This window comes from Cupressus sempervirens, chromosome 7, assembly GCF_028749045.1.
Source record: "Cupressus sempervirens isolate cs-2001-9-10 chromosome 7, ASM2874904v1, whole genome shotgun sequence".
In the NCBI taxonomy this organism is placed as follows: domain Eukaryota; kingdom Viridiplantae; phylum Streptophyta; class Pinopsida; order Cupressales; family Cupressaceae; genus Cupressus; species Cupressus sempervirens.
In genome coordinates, this window is record NC_143124.1 from 506,827,063 (window position 1) to 506,849,811 (window position 22,749).

A 22,749-nucleotide genomic window follows, 5' to 3' on the forward strand; every position below is an offset into this window, starting at 1 on the left:
AACCTAACTAACCCTTTCACCCTGGACTTCTCTTCCCTTCCCAAAGGGTGAGTGAAGCCCTCACACCCATAACAACACTCATGCACAAAATCATGGAAGATAGAAAGCAAGAAAACAAGGGAAATCCAAACTTCATACTCAACACCACACAACACAACACAACAAGATACAAGATGGTACCACACATTTCCCCTTCAATGTCATTCTCATGAATGCAATACCAAGACTCAACTTCAAAATGGAAGCAAACCAACTACATGGCAAGAACGCCATTCAAAAATTTACATGAATACTACATCACAATACAATACCATGAAATCTACTCACAATATGAACTCACACCCCTACATGCTCATGAATGAAATACCATTATGCAAGTTTTGAAGAAAAATAATTCATGGGCAAGAAGAAACAAACCTTTAATCCTTTTTTTCAAAATGGTAATGAATAGTTGTAGAAGAGCTCCCTCCCAAGCTTACAAACCCTAAGAGTCTCTAAAGTTAGAGAGTGGGTAGACAACCCCCTAATCCCATCCCCAATCCTCTAAAAAGGATCCCAAAACCCCCACTATCTAAAAGTGGTCATAACATGAGCTGCATTTCCTTACACCTTGGTTTGCTTCTAAAAATGTAGCCTTGACCAACTAATAGAGTGGAAAAATTTAGGTGACACTCCAATTTTCGAATTGCTTTGAAAGTGACTTGTTTGGAGGGTTCCCAAGGTCACCTAGGCCTACTAAAGGTTAGATTTAGACCCCCAACCCATAGTGCTATCATGAGAGCACTTATTTTTCACCAAAATAACTCCTAGGACCACTTTTTGATCCTTAAAAGTTAATAGGAAGTTGGAATTCGAATTTCCCTTTGATGGAGACTTCTCTTAACACTCTACCATAAGGGATTAACTTGGGTATTGCATTGGGTTAAGTTTTAGGTTAGGTGACATTTGCCCAAAACTCTAAATGACAAGTCATCAACATGTGGACAACACAAGTGTCAAGTGACACATAAAAATAACACATTACATTTATAGTTACATGTCTCTAATTATATATATTATTTAAACTATTACACACCCATACAATTCATGTTTACAAAACAAAACACATTACAATGAGGTTTGAATCTTTTCTATTGATTCAACCTTGGTTATGTCATATTCATATGGCTTGAGCCTTGTTCCCCATTAAACCCCATGGTCTAATTCCTACACACTAAACTCAAGTATCAATAGTCCAAGAATATCATGTAAGCAATAAGTATATATGTGCAATAAATATTTATGTCACTCAACATTAGGCTTGCATATTTCATCATTTTCAAATTAACTTTCCCTTTCTAATTATTTTCATGTAAAATATTTGAAACATTATAATATCAATCCCTACACATAAATATTGATCTTTTCTTAACATGATCTAAATAACATTCTGAACAACGTTATAATCTATTTCTGTCATAGTGATGAAATATTGAATCCATGACTATTAAGTCACCAGGCAAGTGAATTAGGTCCTATTGCATATCACAATCTATCCTTTAACACTAAATTCTATCTAAACATTAAAATTTGATATTTTGAGCATTTATACAATTCAGTTTCTATTAAAATAATTGAAATAATTTAGAACATGAAATGAGATCATTAAATATATCAATTAAGTCCTAATATGCAAACATAAGTGTAGATCACCAAAATGTAGATATTAAAATGACATAACCCTATAGTCTAAAAAGTGTATCAAAATATTTAATTAGGAGTATCATAATGCAAATATGTCCTCTATGCTTGGGTAGATCAAATGAGGCCTCACATAATGATAGAAGAAATAGTAGAATGTCTAGGAATACTAACCCTACAAATAGAAGAAGATCTAATGAAAGGACATCGAGAGAAAAAAGACCTTATGAGGAAAGAAGATAGATTGTGTGTTATAAGTGTAACAACTTTGGACACATAGCTTAGAATTGTCTTGCACCTGATGATCAGTAGAATCCTAGAAGCATAACTTTGGCATGTTAGTTTTGCAACAACTTTGGACATACAACAAAGTATTGCAGAATGGATAGAAACTTTAGATATAGAAGGAACAATAGAAGAAAATTTGGAAACAAAAGGAATGATGGAAGAAATCTCAAAAATGATAGAAGGAACCATGAGAGGAACTCCAGAACTAACAAAGACAATGAGGAACAAAGAAATGTAGTCAATGAACTTCGAGAAGAACTCAATGAGGCAATTGTAAAAGGATTAGACATCTCAAAAGAAAAGCTAGAACTTAATGAGAGAGGAAGATTGCAGTCAATTATTGAATTTGATTCAACTAAGTTGAATTAAGCTTGTTCATAGCACCAAAATCTGAAATGCCAATAAGAGATTGAATTAGAGGTAGTGAAGTTGGGAAAAGGTGTATCAAGATAAGTTTAGATAGTATCTAAGCTCGCTTGTAATTTGGAACTTATCTTAACTGGTTGTAAAGGAATTAAGAGTTACCATTATTATAGAGAAAGTTAATTTTATAGCAGAAGATGAAAACTATGTTTTTACTAAAAAAAAAATTTGAAGCAAAGTTTTGTAGAGCTTTTTCATCATGGAAGAAAGCTATGGTAAACTAGAGAGTAGCATCTAAAGATCAGATAGAAGATCTTGAGGAAATATTTAACTACAAAATATAATTGTCAGCTTTATCATGATTGCAAAGTACTTAATTAATGCAAGTTCAAGTTCATGGAATAGATGGAGTATAGATTTTATTTTCACTTCATTGTGATCACATCAAAAGTAAAGAGCATTTAGAAGTGACTTGTCAAGGCAATTTTGAAGCAAACCCTATTTTCAAAAGAGGTATTTTATCATTTTCTACAAAATTTATTTTGATAAAAAGTTCATATTTGATAGAATCATGGATATTTCAATAGTTCACAATGTTGAGAATGAAGAGAGACCAAAATTGAAGATTATTTCCATGAAACATGTAGAAGGAAACCCTAACTCAGCATTATCCATTACTTTGAACAATGAAGTGTATTTGGAAGATTTAGAAAGTTATCTTACTAGTAAGTTTGAATATATTGGGAATGAGTATATGAACAAGGATATGGAATTAGTTTTCAATCATGATATGACTATGAAACTCGGATTTGAACACTTGAAGGAACTAGACCTATTCAAATATCATTTCTATGGAGAATTAGACATAGATGAGTGGACACAAATCATATTAAGTAGAATACATTATGGGAAATTATGGATGCAAGATAGTGTAGTAGATATTCTAGCCTACCTTGTTCACAAGGAAATTGGTCTTAGTAAACAAGCTAGTGTACCCATAGGTGAGAAATTTGTTAAGAAGAAAGTTGAGAGTTATACTAAAGCAATTTATAATGGAAAGGCCATGGTGATCAGAACCATTAAACAAGATGATGTAAGATTTTTGAGTAGAAGTATTGCCTACTCTGTATGTACAAGTTCAAAGATTGATAAATTTTTAGTCGGATTCATCTATGTAGCCTATAAGATATGTATTGAGAAGGAACAAGTTAATCTTAGTGAAATACTAAGAATGCAACTTCTTGAAAACCTAAAAAAGATCAAGAGGACTAAGAATGGTGTTTAGATTTTAGTCACTGATTATTCACATATTCTTTCATGTGCTTAAAATATTTCCATATTTATCAGTCACAAAGATTATGAGTAATGATAGATGTACAATGGAGAAGATCACAGAAGTATGTAGAAGGCATCCAACAAATAAGATATTGGATAGTGGAAATTTGATTATGAAAACATTTCAGAATGAAATGAAATAGAGATTAAGAATTGCACTTGCAATTGTAGATAGATTTAAGGAAGATGTTTCTGTTATGGTTGATATAGATTTTATTTGTATTCAAGTAGTAGAACCTTGGGAAACATTTCTTGATCCCTTAGGTTATGAATTGAGTGATGATATAGCAATTGGATACATTGACTTATTGCTGAAATTAGAGAAGGAACAATCTAAATAAAGATTTGGAACTTATGATGAGACTACCCAATTAGCTCATCAAGAATCCTTGGATAAGGCATCTCACAAGAATATAGAAAATATAATGAAGAAATATTTAACAGAAGCTAGTATGACTGAGAGTGAGTCATAAGCAATTAGGCAAACTATGAAGCAAGGTATACTAAATGTTCAACCTTTGTTAGTATTTTTTGTAGAAACATCTTTAGAACAAAGAATTCCCTATGTAGCAGTATCAAATGTGCAACCAAATGAGCCGAAGAGAAAATCAAAGAGATTAGTGGAAGCTATGACTACAAAGACTAAAAGGGTCAAACAACAAGCCACAGGACCAAGAAAGAGACAAAAGACATTGTTGACAATTGTTGAGTCTAGTGAAGAAGAAGAAGAACAAGAAATTAAACAAGTAGAGAAGGTAACCACTTCTAAAAAATCAATACGAAAAACTTGGAAACCCTAGAAGTTGAAGATAGAGAAGATAAACTTAGCTATTGCTAATGAAGGAAAATTTGTGTAGATAAACAAATTCTATGATTTGTATAATAACTTTGAGAAAGATCATATTGATATCTCAACTATGAGATACATTATAGCCAACAATCTAAAACTAAAGGATAATGAAGGCATGGTGAACTAGAAGGTTTATGATAGACTTATTGAAAAGAAGGCCCCAACTAGAGAAGAAGATTTAGAACTTCAAAAGTCTATGCCAAGAACTATTTGCAAGACTAGTGACAAAGAAGAAATCATGAGATTGTTGAACAATCTAGCACTGTACTTGAGGAACAAGGTAAGATCATTTTCGTTTATGTTAGGTGAGAAAGACAAGTTAAGAAGTGAGACTGTGGTAGCTATAAGTTAGATGATGACATAGTCTTAGGTAGCATCTTCACTAGCACCCAGAACCTTGGAAGTGTCAGTGAGCAGTAACACAATGAAGATAGATCAGACCAATTTTACCATTAACATTGAGGATACTAACCTATTTGAGAGTTCAAAACCACCTGAATCTCATTCCAAAGATATAGAAGACAAACTAAGGAAAATTGAAGAAGAGAAGAGATTATTAGAGGAAGAGAAGAGGAAAGTAGAAGAGGCCAAGCAGAAATTTGCTTGAAGATGAGAAGAAAAGAAAAATAGAGGATGAAAATAAAAGATTAACTAAAGAAGAAATGAAAAGGAAAATAGAGGAAGACAAGAAGAAGAGATCAAAAGAAGAAGAAGAGAAATAAATTGAAAGGAAGGAAAGAGAAGAAAGAGAGGAAGAAGAGAGAAGATCCAAAGAGGCAGCCAAGAAGCAAAGGGAAGATGACACTAAACCTTCTAGTTAATCTACTCTACTTTCACTTGCCAGCCTAACAACTAATGATGATGATCAAATTTCTTTGATCTCATCCTTATCAAAACTCATTCAAAAGAATAGAATAGTGAAGATCCTACAAAAAACCTTGATGGATGTTATTGATAGATTACATAGTACTCTGGTAGTGCAACACACAGAGGTAGATCTAGAACAAAGGGCATAGGTAGTGCTAAAGTCATTTGATGAGGAATTCACAAATTTTTTGAATGTTGTAGAATCTAAGGCACAAATCTCACTTGAAGCTTTTTTTTTTGCACCATTTGTCAAAATATTAAGAATGATTTGATAAGTCTTGGTACTTGTATCAATGAACTTTAGAAGTTTCAATAGGATGGCAAGATATTGTACATTAAGTCTACTCTATCTCACAAGATGACTAAGGATATTGGCAATCAAATTGGAGGAAAAATGATTGAGCTAGAAGCTCTATCTAGCCAGATATAGCATTCATCTTGTAAAGTTGATGATTTTAAAGGACAAGTGGCTAGTATTCACAATGATATCACGAAACTAGAACTTTGGAAGGAACAAATTTTGAAGAGAGTATCAGATTTTAGAGAGTCTATTTCTCTAAAAATATCTTTGTTGAGAAACAGTTAGAGGAATGTGTCAAGGCCAAGGACACTTATTCTAACTTTTTATACTCCTACCTTAATGTAGTTGAGATTGCATCATATGCCTTATGTGCAATTCTCACCTCTGCTAAAGTAGCCAAAGATACATGGACTAAAGATATGGATAGGCTTAAATCAAATTTTGATGATTGCATGAAGATACTATCAATTTAAGGCATAGTCTATAGAAATTTTGACAGCAGATGGACAAATTTTGGCATTCTAACCTTTGTCATTGATGTCAAAGGGGGATAAAATGCATGAGAAAATTGTAAATTAGGTAAAGAAAGGATAGTATGCTAATTTATGAAATCAAATTGTAACAGGGGGCATATGTAAAATGAACAAGTTGTAATAGATGTAATGTTACTGTATTATTTTTGTTAAGTCTTTGTCACTTGGCCAATTTTCCCTATTTTGTTTCCATCAATGCCAAAGGGGAAGATTATTGAAAATTGGCTAGTGAACATATGTAATTGTTGTCATTTATGGCAACACATGATGTACATTCTTATAGGAAACCTTGGAAATAAATATACTTAGTTTTGGTACTCAGAAAAATGTCTAAGTATGAATTTGGTATACATCAGTGTATTGTTTTTTTTGTAACTTGTTGTTGATGTTATATTATGACTAGTAAAGTTAGACAGAGATAGTATACATGTTGATGATGACATATATAACTTTAGAAGTTAGTACAAATTGTACCGAAAAGACATATTCATATTTTACCAGTGAAACAGGTCAGTGGAATTAAAGGAAAGGAATTATTTTGTTTACAAAATAGTTACTTGTCTAATTAGGGCTGATATCCTAGATGTTTACTATAAGTTGGAAAAGTATATTATTATCTTACCTAGCCTAGTAGTAATTCATATAAAGGCATGGTATTTATGCAAAGGACATCTTGTGATAAGAAGTGTAATTTTTTTGTAAGTTGTGCAAGTATTATGATATGCAAACTTACTGTGCAAGCGATATATGCAAAGTTTGTGAAGCTATTTTGCGATTCAAGATTGAACTAAGAAAGAATCTATATTCTATAAGTTTGATTTCTTATTTGGGTAGTGAACTCTTCTTGTAATTGGAAGTGCATGTTTAGGTAGTGGGCTCATCTTGCATCTACTATACCACAACTCCTAACAAGGTTAGAATCCCCTAATAGGGATTCAAAGTCTCCTAATAGGGGATCTCTATACTAAATTTTTTGATTGACTCCTAACAGGTTCCATCATCTAACAAGGAACTTATATATTAGTATATTATCTAGTGGGTATCATCCCCACAGGGGTTTTCCCTTGGCCAAAGTTTTCCTAGTTAACAAAATATGGTGTTATGAGTTATCTTTGTGCATGGTTACTATTGCTCTTTACCATTACTTTATTACTTTTTTATGTATGGTATAAAGTAAAAAATAATATCCAGTTAGTGACTAAAGTTTGTAGATTACTAATTCACCCCCACACTCTTAGTAATCCTTATTTATAATGTTGGAAATCTGATTGAAAAGATCATTGATGAAGAAGGTTTACTGTCAAAGAGGGAGATTGTTGTTAAAAGAATTTTTTCAATCATTGTTTTGTCATTAATGTCAAACACTGCTATTTGTATGAATGACAATTTCTTATAAGATCCAAGTACTATCACTTAGTTGATTGATGAAGAGGATTTGATCAACAAGATGTAACAAGAGCACCTAAGAGAAAGGTTGAGTTATGATATTGTAATGAAGTGCAAGGATCACTTAAGAAAATGGTTAACTATTGTATTGATAACATACTTGAAGATATAGATGCTAGCCACACCTAGAAACATTGGAGGAATAAGCTGTAATAAGGTTGACTGCAAAGCTTAAACTAAGTTCATCAGTGGGTGCCGAGAAAGCTAGTTAAAGTGGAGAAATTTTTTAGTAGGAGCCAAGTAGATAGAAAATATAGTGTGTGCTGAGTGAAGTTCAAGTGTCAAGAAAAGTAACAAACAGGGATAACTAAAAGAAACCCCTCTCGAGAAAAATATGTAAAATGCTGGCGAATTCAACATTTTATATGCATGAAAAATTTCTAATTAATGGCAATTTTTTCATTCGAGGCAAGTGAGAAATTTATTTTCTATTGGTAAAATTTTCCTTTCCATATCAAAATTTAATAATAACTGTGGCGAATTTTTTATAAAAAAAATTGTTGCGCAAATAAATGTAGGCGATTTTTTTTGTTGGTCATAAATATTTTTATAATGTAAGAGGAAAATTAATTATTTCATATAACACAAAATATTAATATAATTGGATAATATGTCAGTTTCCAAAGAGAGATTATTTATTTTTTTGGTGAATTTATAGTTACAAGTGGTCCAAGGCCCACATGCCAAGTATACATTATACAGTGTACTTGTAGTATGCTAATCCACTAAGATTCAATTAATAATGTGCCCTTTTTTATTGCCAACTTGGTCGTCATCACTTTTAATGTTGTCACTTTATGGTGAAAGGAATTAATTTGGACCATTGATGCAATATAGATCAATGGCTTTAGCTCTATTTTGGGCCCAATCTTAAATGGCATACCATAAAATTTGAATCTTCCCAGAATTAGGACACGTGTCCCAAAGACCAAAACATAAAATAGTTGGCTAAATGGGGATAGTTAGAGACATATGTCAATAAAATGGTAGGCGATGCTCAACCCAAGGGAAAATATTATCTTATTTTAAGGGTGAAATAATATTGTCCAATAAGAAAACATTATAGAAATATTGGCAAAAATTTTAAAATATTTGTGTTTTAAATGTAGATTACATTAGCGATTGGACCGAGATTTGGGACCAATTATGTGTAAACTAATAAGCAATTAGCCTTGGATTTTGACCCAAATTATTTAATATCTCGGTGACATGGTTGACCCCATATGTAGGTTTTATTAGCCAAATTGTGATTTTCCAAAGAGACAGAATAGTCAACTGGCAAAGATTCACCACCAAAAAAATCACTGGTAACAAGTGTCAAGCATCATAAAATCATAGTAGGTGCTGAGTGAACTTCAAGTGTTGAGCATCAGTAAAAACACAGTTGATGCCGAGTAACATAGTTTGTGCCAAGCATCAAAATTTAAATAGTGTCGAGCTGCTGCATTATTGGAAATGATAGACATTCACCGAATCTAAGCCAACAAAGTTGTTACCTTGAATTTTGTGAACCAATCAGAAGATAAGGATGATGAGCTAGTGGCACAAAATTCTATGTAAACCATTTTTGACAGAATTCAAGAGGCTTCTTTATGATGTTTCTAAAAGAATAAAAATATGGGTTAGATTCAATGAATCCTACCTAATCCATATGAATTGAAATTTAAGGAGGGAAGAATCAAGTAGGAAAAGGAATTCTAGACTTCTATTTAAGGAGTCACAAACCAAGAATCAAGAGCTACTGGTGTGCAAAATTATGAAGTGGTTAGAAGGGTGTCAAGGAGAATACATCTAGGAGAAGGAAGAATAGAGTACAGAGACTTTTCTTCGACAAGTGGTCAGAAAGAGTTGATTGCACTAGTACATTGAGCATGGAGACTCAAGGGGACAAAGCTTGAAAGGAGGGCAAGCTGTCAAAATTGCAGAGACTGAAAGCTAGGCAATGATATGAGCTGAGAAGTGATTTGAAATTTTCAAGTTGAGTTGTATTATGTAATTAGTTCAAAACCCCTTGTTATTACTCTCTAGCAATTGTATCAACTTAGGCTAGTTTAATAGCCATTTGTAAATCCTTTAATAGGGTGGCATTCCAAGTGAATGTTCTAAACTCCTCTAACTAGGCCCACTTCTAACAGGGTGGTTAAATCCTTTAACTATGTCACATTTAATAGTGTGTTGTAGCCTTTAATAGGGTAAGCCTTTCACAGGGCATCACTTCAGAAGAGTGAGAATTGAGTAGCATGTTACTAGTGGTTTTTCCCAAATTGAGTTTCCACATTAATCACTGTGTTATGTGTTGATCTTTTCATGTGTTATACTTGCATGTTGGTTTATAGTAACTTGCTTAATAGAAAAGTTATAGCTTGGATGAATGAATAGTTAAATGGGCACACTTTACTTGCTAAAAAGTTTGAATTGGACATATTGGATCTCGAATAACTGATTCACCCCCCCTCCCAATTATTCTAAAGCATTTCTAACAATTGGTATCAGAGCCATCTGTTTATTTAGTTTCAAGGTACTAGAAGCAGGAAGATCAAGATGTCCAAGAGAGAAGTTCCCAAGCTCAACAAAGACAACTTTGTTGCATGGTAGAGTCTGATGAAATTACACCTTAGATAAATAGGTGACTATGCACAAACCTTAATTGGAACAAAACATGTAGACCTAGCTAGACCTCTTACTGTAGAAGATTTGAGCAAAAGGAAGGAGCACAATCAGGCAATGTTGGAGATTGTCTCTACACTCAGCTATGTTGAATTTGATGATATCAAAGGATGTGACACTACATTCAAAATGTGGAAAGCCCTAAAAAATATCTATGGAGGAGATTAGAATCTTCAAAGAGCAAAGAGAGAAAGCCTCAGAGGAAAGTTTGATGAGATGAAAATGGAAGAAGGTGAAAATGTTGCTCAATATGTTGCTAGAATGAAAGAAGTGGCAAGTACAATAAGAAGTCTAGGTGGTCAATTGGAAGAAGATATTGTCACCAAAAAGTACTTAAGGACCTTGCTCCCCATCTATGCTATTAGAGTTTTAGCCATCCAATAGCTAAGGTGTGTACAAGAAAACACACTAACCTTTGAAGGAATTGTGGGAAGACTTACTGCATTTGAATAGTCCAACTTTGACAACTATAGACCTGAAAACCTTGAATCTTCTTTCAAGGCCAAGCTGAAATTGAAAGACACTAAGGAGGTGACATCAAATAGGAAGAGAAGAAAAGGAAAACATGCATCTAGTGATAGCAACACAGATGAAAATGTAGAATAGTTAGAAGCACTACTGGCTAGAAGATTCCATAGAGGCAAAGGTAAATTCAAAGGTAAGCTTCTTATTATTTGTTTCAATTGTAATGAAGTGAGTCATATTGTTGCAAGGTGTACACAGAAGAAGAACTACAAAGAAGGAAACAAGTATAAGAAAAAAAGAGAAGATAATAGCAGAGATTACAAGGACAAAGGCAAAATATGCTACATTGTTGAAGAAGATTCTAATGAGAATGATGAGGAAGTAGTATATGTGGCCATGAAGGATGAATTAGATAAAGATGAAGATGAAGCAATAGCATTGGTGACTTGTGTGAACAAGAATGAAAAGTGGATCATAGATAGTGGGTGCTCACATCACATGACAGGAGATACAAGTAAGTTTATTACCTTTACTCAATATGACGGAAATAGTGTTAGATTTGGTAATGATGCTCCATGTCAAATCAAAAGAAAAAGGTTCAATTAGACTTATAGAGAAAATTTTATGTGATAATGCATACTATGTTGAAGGATTGAACTACAATATGTTGAGTGTATCATAGTTAGGCAATGTAGGTTACAAAGTAGAATTTGGAAACAAATCTGCCAAGATCTATGACACTGATGGAAATCTGATAGGAAAAGGTGAACAAGCTAGGAGTAACTTGTTTTATCTAGATATGGAAGATGCAACTTGTCTTGTTGTTAGACTTGATGATGTGTGGTTATGTCATAAAAGATTGTGTCATGTTAACTTTGACAATCTAATTAGCATTAGCAAAAAGAAGAAATTTAGAGGTTTACCTAAATTGAATAAGCTTGAAAACATAATGTACAAACAATGTCAACTAGGGAAGATGACTAAGTTGACATTGTTTGTACATTATGTTTAAGTGGTATTTGGCAAGAGTTGAACAAATGCCAAGCCACCATCAATTGCTTGCATATGCTTGTATTTCAAATGTTTAAGTGGTATTTGGCAAGAGTTGAGAAGGAAACAAGAAAGAGTCTAAAATGCCTAAGATCAGACAGAGGAGGTGAGTTTACATGAAAAGAGTTTGAGGTATTTTGCAGTGACAAAGGTATCAAAAGGAAAACATCAGCACCAAGAACTCCACCACATAATGGTATTGTTGAAAGAAGGAATAGATCAGTGATAGACTATGCAAGGACCTTGATTATGGAGAAAAATGTTGTTCTAAAGTACTAGAGAGAAGCTATAAGTACTGTTGTTTACACCCTAAATAGAGTCCAAGTCAAGAAAGGTACAAATGCAACATCTTTTGAATTTTGGTATGGCCACTCACCTAATGTAAAATATTTTAAATTACTTGGTTGTAAATGCAATATCCTTAAAGATACTATAAATGGAAAGTTTGATGCAAAAAGTTATGAAGGGATATTCCTTGGATACTCCACTAGAAGCAAAGCATATAAGTGTTTGAACAATAACATTAACAAAATTGTGGAAAGTGCAAATGTAAATTTTGATGAACATGCAGAAGTCCAAGTTGATGAGTCCAAGCAATTAGAGGATTATATATCCTTTGTATACTTCTATGAAGGAATGACTATTGAAGATAATGTTGTAAATCAAGTTGGGAATCAGCAACAAATTTCAATATCAGTCGAGTCATAACTAGTGAATGCCAAGCTACATTTAGAAGCTAAGTTGCAATCAAATGAAAAAAATGCACATTCTGACTCTAAAAATAGTATACATGAAAGAGATGATGAACTACCAAATGGAGAAGAGCAAAATGACTCTGAAGCTAAAGGATCAAACATGAAAAGAAGGATAGAACCAAGATTAGCCAAGTATGTGAGAATACATCACCTTGTAGATCAAATCATTGGTGATAAGGATGTAAGTCCAATAAAAATGAATAGACTAAGGAATGAATCATGCTTGTTGAGCAAGGTTGAACCCAAAACAGTGAAAGATGCACTACAAGATGATGACTGGTATAAAGTTATGGAAGAGGAGATAGATCAAATTGAGAACAAAACTTGGACCCTAGTTCCTAAACTAGCTAATAAGAATGTAATTGGTACCAAATGGGTGTTTAGGAACAAACTTGATGAGAATGGTGAGATAACTAGAAACAAAGCCAGATTAGTTTCCAAAGGCTATGCACAAGAAGAAGGAATGGATTATGGGGAAAGATTTTCCCCTATTGCAAGAATGAAAGGAGTGAGAACACTACTTGCATATGTTGTATACAAAGGTTTCAAAGTCTACCAAATGGATGTGAAGTCTTCTTTTCTGAATGGTATACTGGAAGAGGAATTCTACATTGAACAACTTAAGGGATTTTTTGATGACAACAACAAGGATATGGTTTGCAAACTACATAAGACATTTTATGGATTGAAGCAAGCACCTAGAACATGGTATGAGAGACTGGACAAACATCTTGTGAAGATAGGATTTGAGAGAATAGATGAAAACAACAACTTGTACATCAACACAAAAATAGGTAAAGACATTTTGATATCTAAAATCTTTGTTAATGATATAATATTTGGAGGAAAAGATGTTCTACACAAAGATTTTGCTAATCAAATGAAGCATGAGTTTGAGATGTCAAATTTTGGAGAAATCAAGGTCTTTGTTGGATTGCAAGTACATCAATTGAAGCATGGCATTTTTTTGACCCAATCAAAATACATCAAGGAGATACTCAAGAAATTTGGAGTAGAAGACTCAAAACCAATTAGCACACCAATGGTAATAGGACACAAGTTATCCAAGAATGATGAATTAGCTGAAGTGAATCAAACATTACATAGATCAATGATTGGAAAGTTGCAATATGTTATACATAGTAGACCAGACATTGCATTAGCTATTGGAATAGTAGCAAGATTTTTTGATAATCCAAGAGAAAATCACCTAATGATAGTAAAGAGAATACTGAGGTACCTAAAAGGAACTAATGACTTTGGTTTGTACTACAAGAGAAGTAAAAAGTTTGAGCTAAGAGCCTATGCTGATGCAGATTGGGGAGGGAATATTGATGAAAGAAAAAGCACCAGTGGAGGAGCACTTTTCTTGGGAAAAAGATTGATTACATGGACCAGCAAAAAGCAAAGTTGTACCTCACAGTCAATAGTGGAAGCTGAATATGTTGTAGTTGCTATCAGTTGCACCAATATTGTATGGATCAAACATTTACTGCAAGGTATGAAGGAAGAGGTAAATGAGCTTGTGATACTTTATTGTGATAATACAAGTACTATCAACATATCAAAGAACAACGTAATGCATGCTAAAGCCAAGGATATTGCAATCAAGTATCACTATGTAAGAGAATTGGTGGAAGACAAACAAGTTAAGATGGAATATATTAGCTCAAACAAACAGCTTGCTGAAATCTTCACAAAAGCACTACCTAAAGATGCTTTTGAGTATCTTACAGGTAAGTTAGGGGTGATACCACTAGCCAAGACTACTTAAGAAAAGGCAAGACTCCCCTGCATCAAATAAATTGACTATTGAATTATTACATATTGATGTAGAGGATACTTACTTTAGGACTATTCCTAAAGTAATTAAAGTGTTGAAGTTCCAAATCAGTCACAAGCAAGGTGACAGAGGGAGAAATTGAAGGAACCTGCAAATGCTATATTTGCATGATAAGATGCTAAGTTAATATGTCTTTGGCATTGTTGTCAAAGAGGGAAAAATGTCAAGAAACTAATCAATAGCATTTGATCAATAATATGAGGGAGAAAGTGTAGAGATTGTCAAATCTAGAGGAAGAAAGAAGAGAAGTAGCAAGAAATTGATCAAAATAGAGAATAGCAAAAGATGAGCAATGCATACAAGGGAAGAAAATGTAAGTTTAAAAAGGAAAGAAAGAGGATATAGAAACTAAGAGGGAAAAATAGAAATGAAGCAATTAGGATAGTAGATCAAAAGAGGGAGATGTGAAAACTGATTGTAACACAATTATTTTTTGGCATTTGACTTACTATTCTAACCTAGTCAGCACTTTGATAACATGGTTGAATAGTTTGGTCTAATGGTTGATTAGTTTGGTTTGCCATCAATACCAAATAGGGAGATTGTTGGAAATTTGATTGAAAAGATCATTGATGAAGAAGGTTTACTATCAAAGAGGGAGATTATTGTTAATGGAATGTTTACAATCATTGTTTTGTCATTGATGTCAAACCTACTATTTGTAGGAATGACAATTGCTTATAATATCCAAGTACTAGCACTTAGTTGATTGATGAAGATGATTTGATCAACAAGATGTAACAAGAGCACCTAAGAGAAAGGTTGAGTTATGATATTGTAATGAAGTGCAAGGATCAATTAAGACAATGGTTAAATGTTGTATTGATAAAATACTTGAAGATATAGAGGCTAGCCACACTTAGAATCTTTGGCGGAATAAGTTGTAATAAGGTTAACTGCAAAGCTTAAACTAAGTTCATCAGTGAGTTCCAAGAAAGCTAGTTGAAGCCGAGAAAATTTTTAGTAGGAGCCAAGTAGATAGAAAATATAATGTGTGCTGAGTGAAGTTCAAGTGCCGAGTGAAGTTCAAGTGCTGAGAAAAGTAACAAGTGCTGAGCATCAAAAAATCTTAGTAGGTTCTGAGTGAACTTTAGGTGTCGAGCATTAGTAAAAATATAGTTGATGCCGAGTAACACAATTTGTGTCGAGCATCATAATTTCAATAGTGTCGAGCTACTACATTATTAGAAATGACAAAGATTCATCAAATCTAAGCCAACAAAATTGTTTCCTTGAATTTTGTTAACCAATTGGAAGATAAGGATGATGAGTTGGTGGCACAAAATTCTATGTAAACCACTTTTGAGAAAATTCAAGAAGATTCTTCATGATGTTTCTAAAAGAAGAAAAATATGGGTTAGATTAAATAAATTGTACTGAATCCATATGAATTGAAATTTGAGGGAAGAATCAAGTGAGAGAAGGAGTTCTAGACTTCTATTTAAGGAGTCACAGACCAAGAAGCAAGAGCTACTAGTGTGCCAAATTGCAAAGTGGTTAGAAGGGTGTCAAGGAGAAGACATCTAGGAGAAGGAAGAATAGATTACATAGGCATTTGACATACTATTCTAACCTAGTTAGCACTTTGATAACATGATTGAATAGTTTGGTCTGATGGTTGATCAATTTGGTTTGCCATCAATGCTAAAAGGGGAGATTGTTGGAAATCTGATTGAAAAGATGATTGATGAAGAAGGTTTATTGTCAAAGAGGGATATTGTTGTTAAAAGAATGTTTTCAATAATTTTTTTGTCATTGATGTCAAACCTACTATTTTTAGGAATGATAATTGCTTATAAGATCCAAGTACTATCACTTAGTTGATTGATGAAGAGGATTTGATCAACAAGATGTAATAAGAGCACCTAAGAGAAAGGTTGAGTTGTGATATTGTAATGAAGTGCAAGGATCATTTATGACAATGGTTAAATGTTGTATTGATAACATACTTGAAGATATAGAGGTTGGCTACACTTACAAACATTGGAAGAATATTGTAATAAGGTTGACAACATAGCTTAAACTAAGTTCATCAGTGGGTGTCGAGTAAGCTAGTTGGATCTGAGCAAATTTTTAGTAGAGTCGAGCAGATAGAAAATCTAGTGTGTGCCAAGTGAAGTTCAAGTGTCAAGAAAAGTAACAAGTGGTGAGCATTAGAAAATTTAGAAGGTGCCAAGTGAACTTCAGGTGCCGAGCATCAGTAAAAACACAGTTGATGCTGAGTAACATAGTTTGCGCCAAGCATCAGAATTTCAATAGTGTTGAGCTATTGCATTATTGGAAATGACAAAGATTCACCAAATCTAAGCTAACAAAGTTGTTACCTTGAATTTTTTGAACCAGTTAGAAGATAAGGATGATGAGCTGGTGGCACAAAATTCTATGTAAGCCATTTTTGAGTGAATTCAAGAGGATTTTTCATGATGTTTCTAGAAGAAGCAAAATATGGGTTAGATTCAATGAATCCTACCTAATCCATATGAAGTGAAATTTAAGAAGGGAAGAATCAAGTAGAAAAAGAAATTATAGACTTCTATTTAAGGAGTCACAGACCAAGAAACAAGAGTTGCTGGTGTGCCAAATTGTGAAGTGGTTAGAAGGGTGTCAAGGAGAAGACATCTAGGAGAAGGAAGAATAGAGTATAGAGACTCTGCTTTGACAAGTGGTCAAAAAGAGATGATTGCACTAGTACATTGAGCATGGAGACTCAAGGAGACAAAGCTTGAAAGGAGGGAAAGTTGTCAGAATTGTAGAGAATAAAAGCCATGCAATGATATGAGCTAAGAAGTGATCTGAAATCTGCAAGTTGAGTTGTATTTTGTAATCAGGTCAAAACCCCTTATTTTTACTCTCTAGGAACTGTATTAGTTAGGGTAGAAGAAAATTCTATGGACTTAGGTTGGTTTAATATCCATTTTTAAATCCTTTAACAAGGTGGAATTCCAAGTGAATGTTCTAAACTCCTCTAACTAGGCCCACTTCTAATAGGGTGATTAAATCCTTTAACCAGGTCACATTTAACAGTGTGTTGTAGCCTTTAATAGGGCACGCCTTTCACAGGGCATCACTTTAGAAGAGTGAGAATTAAGTAGCATGTTACTAGTGGTTTTTTCCAAATTGGGTTTCCACATAAATCACTATGTTATGTATTAATCTTTTCATGTGTTATGCTTGCATGTTGATTTACAGTAACTTGCTTAATAGAAAAGTTATAGCTTGGATGAATGAATAGTTAAATGGGAACACTTTACTTGCTGAAAGGTTTGAATTAGATAGGTTTGACCTTGAATAACTGATTCACCCCTCACCTCTTAGTTATTCTAAAGCATTTCTAACATCGTACACCTTTACATCTTACCAACTCTCTCTATAAATAGAGACTTAACATCTTTTTTCGCTTAACTATAATCATCCATTTTAGGGTTAGGTAGGATTAGGTAGGATATAATGAATCTAACCACTTTTCCATATGGTTCCTCTAGAAACTTCTTCCTCAATCTTCCTTGAATTCACCACAAAATGGTTTAGCTTGAATTTTGTGCCACCAGCTCATTATAGTTATCTTCTAGATGCTTCACACAATTCAAGAAAACAAAATAATTATCTTAGATTCTTTAAGTCTTTGATTTAACATGAATACTGGCACTTGGAATCAATATGTTGTCACTCAGCTTCTATACTATTTTTCCACTCAGCTTACACTAGTTTACTCGGTGAACACTAAATTTTACTGATGCTCGGCATCAACTAAATTTTACTCTACATATACTAAGAATCACTTAGCTTGCACTAATTTTCATCTTTTCTCAACACCACTTGATTTTCACTCGACATCCACTGATTTCTGCTCGGCTTGCAATGATTGCTTAGGAAGGCTTGATAGACACTTTTCATACTAGGTCTTCTTCCAGTCTTAAAATGAGTAATCTTTCATTTCAAACTTTAAGTAGATAAAAAATGCACTATGGTATCAATGTCTTACTTGGTTGTAGTGCCTCTTGTGTTTGCAGTCTGTACCTTGTCTATTTTTTATTTGAGAGATACTTGATACTCTTTTGATATTTGTACCTTGAGATGACCTGAGGGTCTAATGTTATATTTTGATTTTCGTACCATAGATGCTTTGTTGCTATGTTGTTCAATTTATCATATTTGCATGTTGATGCTATTTTGAGATGACAATAGATCTATGATATCTGATTATCTAGTTATATGATGTATTGGTCACATCTGTGGTTTTGTGATGTGATGGACCTTATGCTTTGGTTATTTACTTCATTCTCATATTTTATGATTAATGTGAACGTGAGTGGTGTAAATGGATTAATGAGTTATTTAATGCTTTAATTGCTTCAGCTATTATGTTATATGCAATTGCACTTGATTGTGTGTTTTAGTGTGTAGGAATTATATCCCTGGCAGTGGCCTATGGAGTTAGTGATCCAGCTATTCATATTTTGCCAATGTCGCTCCTATATGGTCAACGTATCCTTATTTAGTTGTTTTATATTAAAACCTTTTGGTAATTAGTAAATCTGAACTCATTGCATTATGTGATTAGACCAGTGAGCATGTCTGTGCATTTAGAAGTTCACATTCGTCATGAAAGTGTTAAGTGATTTTCTATAATTTTGGGTTATAGAGTTTTAAATCTTTTTGGATTTAATTTTTGGTAGCTTTTCCTTAGGTGAATTTTCATTATGGATAATAACCTATTTTTGTTTGGGTTTTTTTGAAGTTTAACTACTCTAGCTAGCTATTTCCATAATGAATTATTTACTCAAAAATGAATAAATATTAGAAAAGTGAATTCATTATTCACTTCTCACATTTTGAAAAATTGAATTTGGAGAGCAAATTTGGAAATCCTCTTCTGAAATATTATTGTTTTGCTCATTGTGGGAGTTGTGAGTGTGGGATCTTTGCAAGGTTGGTCTTTTTGGATTCAGCTTGAGGAGTTCTCTCTTTGCCATCAGTTTCGGCAGTTTTGACGAAGTATTTATTTTATTCTATGGGTTTCAGTTTTGGCCCTTTTTGCTGTCAGGTAGGGCCTTCCCATTTTAACATTTTTGCTCTGTTTCTGCTTTCGTTTCTCATAGCATTATGTTAGGAGGTTGTGAACTAGTGTCCCCCTCCATTTTTGTTTACTAGTTTTGCTCGGTTGGTCGGGTATGAACATTTTACCTATTTTTGAAATGGGGGTTTGGGTTTTTGGGCCATTATGCTGGCCATTTTTGCATACGGTGTCCATTTTCAATTATTCTTGGATTTTTGGGGTTTTTGAACCCAAAGGCCAAATGGGTTTTAATTTTGGAATTTTTTCAAAATTTGGGATTTTTATCTCGTTTTGTGTGCCACCCTATTTTCTCAAGTTTTCTCGGCACATTGTGGTTCATGGACCTGGATGATCTGTTTGGATACCAGTCGAAGCACTTTTACATCTTTTTTTACATGGGGATGTGTGTAGCATCCGTCATCCTGATTATGTTTTCAATCAATTGACTTTTGTTTGCATTCTCATCATGTCCTTGTGTATGATCTCTGTGATGGTGGTGTGCCACACACATGTATATTATCGATTGACCTACAGGGCTCGATCTTTCATGGTACTGTTGTATTTCCACTTCTTGCCAAAATTTGCATTTTATATTGCCCTTCCTGCCTTCGATATGCCCATATTAAAATACCCGTGGAGATATTAGAATTACCAATGTTTTAAACCTTATAATATATTCTTACGACCCGCGAGTTTCTGGCCGTCAGATCAACTGAGATCAGCGAAGGGCGCTATCTCTCTACGGCAGAATTGCGCAAGGATTATATCAACGACATCACGCCTTGGCGACACGTCATGGGGTGGGGTCCATAATTTGGCTATGTCGCTATCGTGTTTTAGCCGGAGAATCTCCATAGCGACATAGCGCCCGGCAAAAATATTCACGGCGGGCAGGTCACGTTGCCGGAAAAATGTTGCGACGGTCGAGTAAAGTTTTGCGGGCCGGAGAAGATAAACAGCGAGAACTTCAGGCAAAACATTGGGCCCCATTATGTACCTCATCTGCCCAGTTGGCAGAGCCTGATGCCATGACAGTGAATCAGAAGGAACCACGCACAGATAGGGACATGTCATCGGTTGGGCACTATGGCGCTATGGGAATTTAACCTCGATTTTCCCATACCGACATGGCACCTGGTTGACACGTGGTCACCCTGTGAGGCCAAGTCGCAAGTTTTCTTGGTGGTGTTTCGCTGGGCCAGTAAGGAACCACCACGTGTAACCAGGTCAAAATTTCTGACAGCATAGCTAGCACAGCTGGGTTTAGGATCTCCCCGACGAATTAGGGCTGATCGACAGCAGGCGACATCACGTTATGGCGAAGCTGCAGGATTTTTATCATGGCGACATAGCACCTGTGCGCCGCATGTCCTGGTGGGACCAATTTCATGCAGTCGAGGATTGAATGATCGACGGACCAACAGGAGGATGCCACGTATTAGCAAGCCCGGTGAATCAATAGAAATGAAGGGTTACAGGAGGTCAAGTTCTGTGACTGTCAGATTAGAAGAGATTAGTAGCAGGCGCTATCTTGCCATGGTGAAGCTATGAGTTTTTTATCATGGTGACATAGCGCCCATTTACCATGTGTCATTCAGGTGCGGTGCGGATGCTAAAGTGTCACCAGATACGATGGGCCCGGGGTAAAGATAGCACAAAGCACGATGAGTCTTCATGATTGTCGGATGGAGACAGATCTATGGTGGGTGCCATCACGCTATGAAGAACTGCTCGGGAGATAGTGATAGCGACAACGCACTCGGATGACACGTGTCTTGCTAGCTCAGTTAAGGTTAACGGTTGACGGTTAGCGATGATTGTGACCGTCGCAGTCGTGACAATATTTAAAGGTGGCACGGTCAGTCCAATGAAGGTGGTCAACCACAGAAGGACTCTCCAGGTGGCAAAACAAAGGATTATGATTGGCCCGCGTGGCCTAGTCAGCATATAAGAAATCGGGTCGACTGATAGGCTAGGTTGATTCATGAACCAAGAAGCAGGGATGATCAACGTTATCTTGCAATCCGATCTTCGCGATCATTTCCGACCTACCAGGAATGAATGCAAGACATAAGGACACTCCACCCATCCAGTCGATCCATCTACCATGTCAGGAATGTTGTGGCGCCATTTCTGTCTTCTCCAGGCTCTTCTCAGAAAGAAATGAGATTTCTTGGTATGCAAGCTAGGATTCAATCAGATCTCCGATTGGATTCTCAAGATGGGAAGTTAATGCCAGTAGGTAAGAAGTGAATGTAACGTGGAAATCTTTAGTTATGCCTGATCTATAAAGGCAATTTTGTGATCTATTCTCAAGGTCGACTCTTCCTAATTTTCTCTGCTACTGCTTGCAGACTTGCAGTGTAAAATCCCTTTGTCTCTAAGCCATGTAATATCCTGTATCATCTCTTTCAGCCATCAGTGTGCATGTGCATCACCTTGCCTCCCATTGGTGTATTGTTGAGATCAGTGATCTGCATACTGTATCTATCTTTGGCCTATTGGATAATATACAAGTGAAATCTCCTTTTCCTGGTGTCATTTAGTTGGTTTTCTAATCTGTATGTGACTATTGATCAATATAAGTCTGGACGTGTATGACTTTTGTATATTACCCTAGTTTTGTAGTGCATATATGGGCAGGAATGAGTCTGAACACTCTATTTTGGTGCATCACCGCCTTAGATTAGACTAGGTAGATTTGCTTTAACGCTCTCTTTCTCCCTTTCCCTTCTGAGAATAGATAGGTGTGCCCTGATAGTAAGAGGAAGCCGGCCTTCTCTGGAGACTCAACCTCGTAGTTCAAGTCCCACAGCTTGGAGGTTGTTTCCATGTTTCACTAGGTTGTTCTCACACTTAGGCCTTGGACAAGGGTGCAAACCTAAGTGACAATAGTTTTTGGCACGCCTGGTGGGACTCATATCAGAAGATTTCATGCCTACTGGTGTCAAAAGAAGAAAGAGTTTTTGAGATTAATGTTGAAGAAGTAGTGTTGGCTTCAGTATTCAAGCCTTCAAGAGGCTGATTCATCAAGTACTTGGCGACTCTGAACATCAACAAATCTGGTTTCAGGCCAAAGTTGTAGAAATTCATGCCCAGAGCTAAAACAAGGGTGTCTTCTAGAGGTAATTTTCAATATCAAGAACTCTCACTTTCAAGTCCTAGAAGAAGGAGGGCTAGAGCTTCATTATCACCAGTTAGAGGTGCAATAACAGTTAATATACCTGTAAGATCTGTCTCTACTCCTCCT